Source organism: Gekko japonicus, unplaced genomic scaffold (assembly GCF_001447785.1).
Source record: "Gekko japonicus isolate JY-2015 unplaced genomic scaffold, Gekko_japonicus_V1.1 scaffold2215, whole genome shotgun sequence".
Taxonomy (NCBI): Eukaryota; Metazoa; Chordata; class Lepidosauria; order Squamata; family Gekkonidae; genus Gekko; species Gekko japonicus.
Genome location: NW_015173204.1, coordinates 39,791 through 49,835, shown reverse-complemented (window position 1 = coordinate 49,835; position 10,045 = coordinate 39,791). Strand labels below are relative to the sequence as shown.

Genomic DNA, 10,045 nt, shown 5'->3' with positions numbered 1-10,045 from the left:
TGAACGGATCCAGCTTGTTTCAATGTGTGAGCCATTTAAAGTTAAACCCCTGCTTTCTGCTCCCCACAAAAAGCCCTGAGGAGCAGAAAGCAGGGGTTTATATGATCACCACAAATTGCATCAACATTCCTGAAAGTTCACGGTAGCTCTTCAGTTTGCGAACATTGCTTCGCGAACCATGAAGTAGTCCAAATTTGTGGCAGACTTCAGCTCATCGGCCAGTTTGTGCCTGTCCCTCGTTCAGAGAGAACTGTGGCTGGCCCAAGGTCACTCAGCAGGCTTCATGTGGAGGACTGAGGAATCAAACTTGGTTCTCCAGGTTAGAGTCCACTGCTCTTAACCACTACTCCATGTTCATTCTGCTAATCAGCAACCCCATGCAGCTGCTTCCAAGACTGGGGAAGGGTTGCCGGGAGAGAGGGTATTTACCTCTTTCCCAGGAGTGTCCTGGAAGTTAAAATGGCTTCTGGCAGATCTGCAGGGCAGCAGCCCACCAGTAAAATGAAATGGCCCATCCGCTCTTGCTCCGTCTTCCAATGTTTTATAAGGTTGCCAACCTCCAGGTGGTGGCTGGAGATCTCCTGCTATTACAACTGATTTCTGGGGAACAGAAATCCCCTGGATAAGATGTCCGCTTCGAAAGGTGGACTGTGTGACATCATAACCTACGGAAATCCCTCTCCTCCTCTCCCCAAACCCTGTCCTCCTCAGGCTCCATTCCCCAAATCTTCAGGTACTTCCCAAACCAGAGTTGGTAACCTTAAATGTTTTAGTATGTGTGTCTAACAGGATAGTTGGAGAAAGGTAAAGGTTCCTTTGCTTGAAAGCCAGTCAAATCCGACTGCGGTGCTCATCTCCGTTTCAAAGTCGAAGAGCCAGCGCTGTCCGAAGACATTTCCGTGGTCATGTGGCCGGCATGACTAAACACCAAGGTGCACGGAACACTGTTACCTTCCCACCGAAGTGGTACCTATTTATCTACTTGCAATTTCTTGCTTTCGAACTGCTAGGTTGGCAGGAGCTGGAACTAGAGACGGGAGCTCACTCCATCATGCGGCACCCGGGTCTCGGACTGCTGAACTACGGACCGTCCACAGCCTGCAGTTCAGCGTCTTAACCACTTGAGCCACCGCAGCTCCTTTTAGATGGAGAAAGGGTCTCAGTAATTTCTTACACAGGTTTACAGCTCAATTTTGCTAAAGGACTCTGTAAATGTGATCCCTCAGGACTGAGCATGGCACGTGTGAAGAAATGCATTCTTTTCTTTGGAGGCTTGATATGATCAAAACCTTCACCCTGAGTTTTAAAAGTCCCCCCCCCCATCTCTGGGCAGAGAAGAAGTTGTGTGTGTGTGGGAGTCAGTTCACTTGCCTTCCAGACTTACCTCAACCCACCTTCATAGAAATGCTAATAGTTCTAGACAATGGGATGGTCAAGTTCCCCCCTTCCTAGCAGGGAACAGAGATTTGGAGGAATTAAATACTAGAGAGGCTTCAGGATGGAAAATTCTAGATACATCAGGAAAAGCTTAACTGACCTGGGCTGACCTGGTCAGTAGGTGGGAAAAAGAGAGGTGATAAAACTCAGAGGACTCTTTGGTGCGGAGTCCATCACAACAGGCAGAACTCTTAACTGAGGTCTGGAGGAGGTAGCATGTGCTGTCCTGAGGAGCTGAAGGAAGCTGCAAGGTAATGGAACTCTGTAGAGATTTATAATAGTCTAAGCTAAGGAGCCTGTCCTATATTTTAACATCTGATAGGGCATTTATAGAGAGAGGGACAGAGTGATTGTGTTTTACCCATTTCTTTTGAATAAGTTGCTCATTCTGGTGCTGTGCTAAGAGTATGCTTTGAACATTTTCTTTTTAATAAATAATTTATAATTTTTGATCCTGTTAGTGGTTCTCTGTACCACACAGACCTCCACCTTCCTGGACATGGTATTTTAAACAGAGCGCCAGGGGTAAGGCAGGGATCTGGCAAGAGGCTATTCCTCCAAGGGTGCACGAGGCAGTAAACTGTCTCCGTGGTGATCAGGAGCTGGGCAGCGGGAGAAAGAGATCCAAGGCTGATCTTGGAAGAGAAGAAGGGAGTCCTGAAACTCTCAGTGGGCAATTTCTTACAAAGGTCAGGTGGTAGCAGTGGGTTACCCCAGAGAGAAAGGAAACCCTCTCCTGGTGTTGGGAAAACCTTGGAGGGCAGGGTGGAACAGGGCCTGCGGGCCAGAGGAGGCCCGTTCCGTCACAGCATGTTCTGCATTTGAATGGGTATACAAATTCAGAAGTTATTCAAGCACATTGAAGGTACAATCTAACCAGCATGCATTCATTAAGAAAATTCTCATGTTCTTAGGAGCATAAGATGACATATTTCGACTGGATTTAAAAACACGAGAAAGCTGTTAACAAGACTAAGCATTTCGGGGGGGAGTGGTTTTAACAAAAACAACTCCGCCCCCTCAGGCATTCAAATATCTTGCCACTTCCCTGAAGGAAATAAAAAATGAATTTTTGATATGGCTCATTGTTTTAATTACTTGCATGCAAAGAAGAGAAACAACACGTCCTGCCCTCGAGGTCTCTTGTTTCAAGTGCAGAAAAAGGAGATCATTAAATTTAAGCAAAGAATATCATTTCAACTCCACATGAATTCATACTTCTATGGATTCTCTTGCTTATGGGGAAAATACAGTAAAGAAACTGACTGCACTGAGGAGTGGGGCATCCATTTTGGATTTTATTTCGCCCTTGCTTGTTTTGAGGAATCACTCAAGTAGAAACGTGGATGAAATTGGGCTCAGGTTCTGCACATTTTGTTCATTAAACATTTTGTTTAGGAATCATTTGTCATAGCTCGTCGTTTGGATAAATCAATGCAACAGTAATTGCCATTGATTTTAATGAGAAATGCATCCTGGAGCATTTGTCTTGCCTCCTACCCAATTGGGTTGAAATTCTGAAGAACTGGACCACTCGTTCATAGGATTTCCCCTCTTAAAATTTCAAGAAGATGGGGGCAAGCATCCTCATTTTGGGGCAGTGAAAACTATTATCAACAGAGGCATAACATTCAAACCACCAGATGTCATAGTCCCGTGCAGGGCTATTTTTGGGCAGGAACACACAGGAACGGAGTTCCGGCTGGCTCCTGAGTTGGCCACGCCCAGCAGGAACTCATTAGCGTAATAGGCCACACCTAACCGCAGACACTCATTAGGATTGGCTACATTAGGGGGTGTGGCCTAACATGCAAAGAAGTTCCTGCTACAAAAAAAGCCCAGGGTTTTGACAACAAAGTAAACAGAATAAGAAGCAAAAGGTGGGTGTGGTTGGATGACTACACTTCTGGTAACATGGAGGGTGTGGTCTAATATGCCAATGAGCTGTGCTGTAAGGGGTGTGGTCTAATATGCTAATGTGTTTCTGCTGTTGGGTGTGGCCTATTATGCTAATGAGTTCCTGCTGGGCTTTTTCTACCAAAAAAGCCCTGGTCCCATGTGTACACTGCATTGGTTGAGCCTCACCTGGAGTACTGTGTGCAGTTCTGGAGGCCTCACTTCAAAAAGGATGTGGACAAAATGGTGTGGGGGCAGAAGAGAATGATGAGGATGATCAGGGGCCTGGAGACCACCCTGCCCATCCTTGCCTGCTCACTCTTGGGCTCCCATAAGCAGTTTTAAACGAGCAACAAACACTTACAATCTATACTACTTGTAATTGATTTCCTATACAAACATGTATATTGTTCTATTGCCACCTCTACATTCTATCTATTTAATTTTAGCCATTAAAGACTTAAATCCATATATATGCATATTTACATCGGAGATATTTAAATCGGAAACACCTGGGTTGAGGTTCATTTGAAATCCTCTCTGCCATCGGGAACTTCTTAAAGGTATGCTGTTAAATAGCAAGCACTATTTTAAGGGACGTTATCAGGGCTCATACTCCAAATAATCCAAAAAGAAATTTAAAGCATTTATAAGAAACAAGATAGGTCTAACACAGCATTTAAGCCTCCTTCTGTAAAAAATTCTGAAAAAAACTCCGGAAAACATATTAATGTTGATATTTGCTGTGTAAATTGTTTTATATTGAAGGTTTGTTCGGACGAAGAGACGAAACAGAACTCAACGCGGAGGTTCTCGTCAACAATCACAATAACAATCACAATAACTTCATGTATCTTAAGAATCACAAGGGTCTCCCAGTTCGAATTCTATGCTACCGCATCTAAAGTTACTGATCCTGAGGTAAAAAAAGGCAACGTTCCCGAGCATTTGCGGGAAGAACATATTTGATGTGGCCCGGACGCTAGTGGCACCTGCAGAACTCTCAGTAACCGCGTTAGCTGAAATCACGAAGAAACTGTGTGACCACTAGCAGTCCCCAGGTGTGCAGAAAAATCTAAAAAGTTGAAAAAACTATATGGGGGATACTTAAACTCCCCAAAAAGTAAAAGAGCATTTCCTGTGCATGTGCAGAGAAAGCCCTGGCAACTGTCTCACTACCACTGCCACTGGGAGGGGAGAAGGCTTGGCGGGCCGGTGGGTGTGAGCTGCTCAGGCCCCACCACCGCTGGTGCTGGGGGGGAGGAGGGAGAAGGCTTGGTGGGCCTCAGGCCTCACCACCGCCACTGCCGGGGGGAGAGAGGAGGGAGAAGGCTTTGTGGGCCTCGCCGCCACCGGTGTTGGGGGAGGGGAGGAGGAAGAAGGCTTGGTGGGCCTCAGGCTTCGCTGCCACCACCAGGGGGGAGGGAGAAGGCTTGGTGGGCCTGATGGGTCCACCTGCTGAGCTCACCTGCTGCCGCTTCCTCCTCCTGCAGAGCTCCTCCTGCTTCTGCAGGCTGGGAACTGTGGGGAATACTCCCCCCCCCATGAGTATCACAGGTTCCCCTTCTTGTCTATATCTATATCTGTCTGTCTGTTTATCTATATATAAAAACAAAAAAGGCGGAGGACCCCAAAGTAAATGCTGGATGCAGCTGAAGAGTCATCACCTGCCGACAGAACACAGTGACCCATTTTATCTCTGAATTCCAACTTTAGAGAGAAAACCGTTTAGCAGCTTTAAGGATTTCCATATGACAAGTGAAATTTCCTGGGGAGTTAGTAACAAGATAAAAGCGCTCCCAAAGAATAATCATGCTGCCTCTGAATGTAGGCAAATGAGAGCAGTGGCCCTTCCCAAAGCCAAGAACAGCATTCTCCAGCCAAAAAATACTTCACCAGCAATGCATGACAGCCCACCAACGTCTTGATAAATTTCCATATATTTTTTTACTGGATTCCGAGAATACTAAAGCCAGGGGGTTTATAACAGCAACACACTACTTGGGGTATTGGGATGGGGGAGTTAATCACAACTTGTGCAGACCTGGGGAGGGGCTGTGGCTCAGTGGTAGAGCATCTGCTTTGCATGCAGAAGGTGCCAGGTTCAATCCCTGGCATCGCCAGTTAAAAGGACCAGGCAGTAGGTGATGGGAAACTCACCTGCCTGAGTTCCTGGGGAACACGGGTATTATAAAGAACTGCCTGATGGTCAGGGTGGTTTCTCAGTGGAACAGGCTTCCTCGGGAGGTGGTGGGCTCTCCTTTGGAGGGTTTTATGCAGAGGCTAGATGGCCATCTGGCAGCAGTGCTGATTCCGTGAATTTAGCCAGATCATGAGAGGGAGGGTGAGAAAGGATGAGCTGGTATTCTGCTTTCATGGCCCTTTCTTACATGCCTAGGGTAAGGCCGATTGCCACTTTGGAGTCAGGAAGGAATTTTTCTCCAAGCCAGATTGACTCAGGGATCCTGGAGGTTGTTTCTACTTCCTCTGGACATAGAGCAGGGGTTACTGGGGGTGTGGGGGTAGTTGTGAATCTCCTGTGTTGTGCAAGGGGTTGGACTAGATGATCCCTGAGGCCCCCTACAACAATGTTTCTTTCTGTCTTTTCTCACAGCCCCATCTAATACCAAAGAAGCACACTTTGTGGCATAAACCCAAGCACACACTGTATTACTAAAATGTTTTGTTTTGAAATTCAGGCCCAATGAAATAAAATCAGGTTTTTATTTTACATTTTTCTGTAGCATCCAAATTAGTCATCTGATGCTCCCCCCCCCACCCCCGTTCTTAAGGAGGTTAACACATAAGAATAAATGTGGAAACTCAAAAACAGATTTTTCACCACAGGAAGCACTACATTTTTAATTAGCTCTATCCTAATTTGAGGTTAATCCTGGGTAACTGATTTACATTCCCTTTCCTCATGGGCAAGAAAACAGAGGCAGGATATCTGAGTTCTTGGTAAGAAAAAAATATTAAAGGAGAAGCATACTTTAGAAGGCTGCATTTGGGTTAGTCGCTTAAAGAAATGATCCTTTCTGAAAAATTAAACTAAAGCATATGCCTAATAATCTCAGATCCAGAAGAAGCTTCCACTGATAGACTTTCCACTGATAGATTTGCCAGATAGGCTTGATGAAATTTCCAGAGATTTGGGAACAGTTCCAGGGTGCCAACTCAACCAGTAGTGTGGGATATTTTTCAGTTTCTGAGGATCCTTGGAAGTTTGAGGCCTACCCAGGAGTCATTTCATAGAAAAAGAGGTGTAGGAGCTCATTAGCATACCTATTAGCATAATAAATCATTAGCATACACCACGCCCCCAGACATCACCAGAAGTGTATCAGAAGGGGAAGCAAAAAACGGGGGGGGGGGAGGCATCTTCAAAAGCCTCCCCTTCCCAGATGGCCTGCCAAGGTGGCCTGCCAAGGTGGGGTGGGGAAGTGAAGAGAGAAGGGGTTTAAAGTTTAAACCCCTTCTCTCTGGAGTCACACCGCAGAGGCGGCGCAATCTTTCCATTGTATTCTATGGGGCCATAGAATACAATGGAAAGATCATGCGGCTGCTGCGACTCTAGAGAGAAGGGGTTTAAACTTTAAACCTCTTCCCTCTTTGCTTCCTCCATAAGCCTGCTGGGAGCTGGGGGCAGGGCTTGCTGCCACCGCCATTTGTGCCCACTGCTGGGCTGCTGGAGCGCTGCTCCGTCTTGCTCCGGCCCCAAATGACCCCTGGGCCTACCACCTCATTTTATGACTCTTGCTCTTCCTGGTTATTGAAGTCTTCTGGGGTGGGGCTGGCTAATGAGGTTCAAGAAGTAGTTGCTGCTTCCTCCAGAGAGAGGGTGGTTGTCCCAGCCTTGAAACAGGAACCCACTTTTAAAGAAGTCTTCCCTTGACTCCAGGAAATAGGGTTGCCAGTCCCAGGTTGGGAAATATCTTCAGATTTTGGGGGTGGAGCTTGAGAAGATGGGGCTTGGAGAGGGGAGGAACTTAAGTGGCACTTATAATACCACAGATTCCACCTTCTGAGCAGCCATTGTCTCCAGGTGAATTGATCTCTGTTGCCTGGAGATCAGTTGTAATCCCAGGAGGTCTCCAGCTACCACCTGGAGGTTGGCAAGCCTACCAGGAAAGCTCAGTAATTATCATGCAGTCTCAATTGTTCCATCCTTAAGCAAGGTGAGAGAATGGGCGATGGCTGGACAACTGCAAACTTTCTGGGACAAGGCAAATGGTTAAAATCCCTTCCAATCTGGTTTCAAGCCTGCTTCTAGGACTGAAACAGCCTTGGTCGCCCTGGTGGATGACTCATGCTGGGAGATGGACCAAGGGAGTGAGACTCTGTTGGTTCGCCTGGACCTCTCAGTGGCTTTTAATACCACTGATCATTGTAGATCCTCCCGGATCCTCCTGTTTTGAATTGGTGGAAGCCTTGGGGGCCCTTTTAAGGGCAGAAAGGCAGGACACACATTTTGCAAATAAATAAATACCATAAAATATACTTAAATCATGGCATCTCATTGACTGAACATTAATTTATGCAACATTTAATTTGCATGTTGGCTTCCCAGTTCTATAGCGTTAGTTCCAAAAGGGGGGGGGAGTATTTTAATTGGCAGAATGCTTTATTATATCCCTTCCTTTTTGCCTTTACTCATTGAGGTAGGTCATTATTCTGATTTTCTAGATGTTGAAAGAAAATTACTTGCTCAAAGGTGAGCGAGGCGAAAACACACCGAAGCAGCTCACTTCTGTTTAACATGATCCCGTTAACTCTTACCCAAATGAATTATCCTTGTCACTACAGATTACTTGGGTTGTGATGAAATGGCAGTTCACCAAATGAGTTCTTTCCCTTCATATTCCTCAAATGAGACACTGCCCAGTCTTTTGGTTTATGCATTTTGGTAAGTCATGATTTATTCTACTAGCATTCCAGAGCAGTATTGGTGTTATTCTGAAGCAGTCAGAACTATAGTCTTGAGGCACCCAAAAAGTCAATGAAAGTACCATGGCATTAGTTTTTCTGCACCACAGCCCTTTCTGCAATCACAACTTACCGCTGAGTATCTGAGCGGTCAAGCCCTTAAACTTAACTTCAGATTTATGTACCTGTCATCCGCACCAGTCTTATACCATCTGGTGTATTTATTCTGCAGCTACAAATAAAACCCCACACACTTTTCTAAATCGGGGTGGAACATCATGCGCGACATGTAGTGTGCAATTGCCCCATCGCAGCTGCACAGTAGTGTCCAGCAAGTACCTTCCATTTAAATCCTCATAGTTCATGGTTTGTGCATGCCTTTTAGGTTTAGTAGGGTGAAAGACAGAGAACAGAAAGGAAGGCAGGCAGGAAGGCAGAGGGGTAACACCCACTGTTGAAGCTGACCAGACTTGTCCCAAAATTGACAATGAGACTCACAGGCTGGGGCAGGTGATGCACTGTATTCTTGGTGCATGGGGGGGCAACAGTGGGAGGGCTTCTAGTGTCCTGGCCCCACTGATGGACCTCCTGATGGCACCTGGTATTTTTGGCCACTGTGTGACAGAATGTTGGACTAGATGGGCCATTGGCCTGATCCAATATTGGCTTCTCTTATGTTCTTATGTGCTGAAGAAGGAGCAGGAGAAGAAGGAGGAGGAGGAGGAGGAGGAGGAGAAGGAGAAGGAGAAGAAGAGGAGGAGGAGGAGGAGATTGGATTTATACCCACCCTTCACTCAGAGTCTCAGAACGGCTTAAAAACTTTTTCCCCTTCTCCTCCCCACAACAGACACCCTGTGAGGTAGGTGGAGCTGAGAGAGCTCTTTCCAGAACTGTCCTTGAGAGAACAGCTCTGACAGAACTATGGCTTGCCCAAGGCCATCCAGCAGCTGCAAGTGGAGGAGTGGGGAATCAAACCTGGTTCTCCCAGATTAGAGTCCGCACACTTAACCGCTACACCAAACTGTCTGAGAAGCCCTGTTTTCCATATTGCTGAGCACCAGGGGAGAGGACAGCTTTGGTGTGTGTGTGTGTGTGTTGAGTGTCTCTGCCTTTGGAGAGGCGAAGGTGCTGCTTGACTGTCAGTAACTTCCGATTATCAGCCAACAGCCCTCCTTCCTTCCAGCTTCCCCCCTCTTGATCTCCCAGCTCCCCCTCCTTCCTAAGCAGCCTGCCTGTTCTCTCCCTTGATCTTCCCTGAACCGAGAAGCAGAAGCATCAAAGCCAGGCTAAAGATTTCTCCTTTAAGGTTCAGAGGGTGGGTTTGTCCTGGCTTATGATGAGTGTTCGTGTGTGTGTGTGTGTGGGCTGATTTCTCCCACTTTCCCCAGGGTAGTGGGAGAAGGCAGTGCAGAGCTGAATGGGTGTGTGGGGAGGCAGCGGGAGAAGGCAGTGCAGAGCTGAATGGATCCCCACAGGCACAGAAATGCCGATTGTTCCCTATATATATATAATCCAGAGAACTCAGTTTAGCAAAAAAAAACCCTGATTATACAAAACTCATCCTGCTTTTTTAAAAACACCTTTAATTGATGGGGAAAGTAAGTGTCAATGAAGGGGGGAAGGTGGTGGAAGGTGCAGAGTGGGCAGAAAAATGTCAATGTTGGTGGGGAGTGGGGAAAGGGTGGGGGGAAATCCAAGGGAAACTGTATTCTTTTGGATTATCATCACCTTGGAAGAGGAGCAAGGGGGAAAATCGTCCCAAAACCACTTTTAGGAAAGCCGGGGA

At 46.6% G+C, this 10,045-nt stretch overlaps 1 non-coding gene across 1 annotated transcript; it reads left to right on the top strand.

The window, feature by feature from the left end:
• Window positions 1–5,384: 5,384 nt before the first annotated feature.
• On the top strand, window positions 5,385–5,456 carry TRNAA-UGC. The gene has a single exon. It is a non-coding gene; the product is annotated as a tRNA-Ala (tRNA).
• Window positions 5,457–10,045: the final 4,589 nt, after the last annotated feature.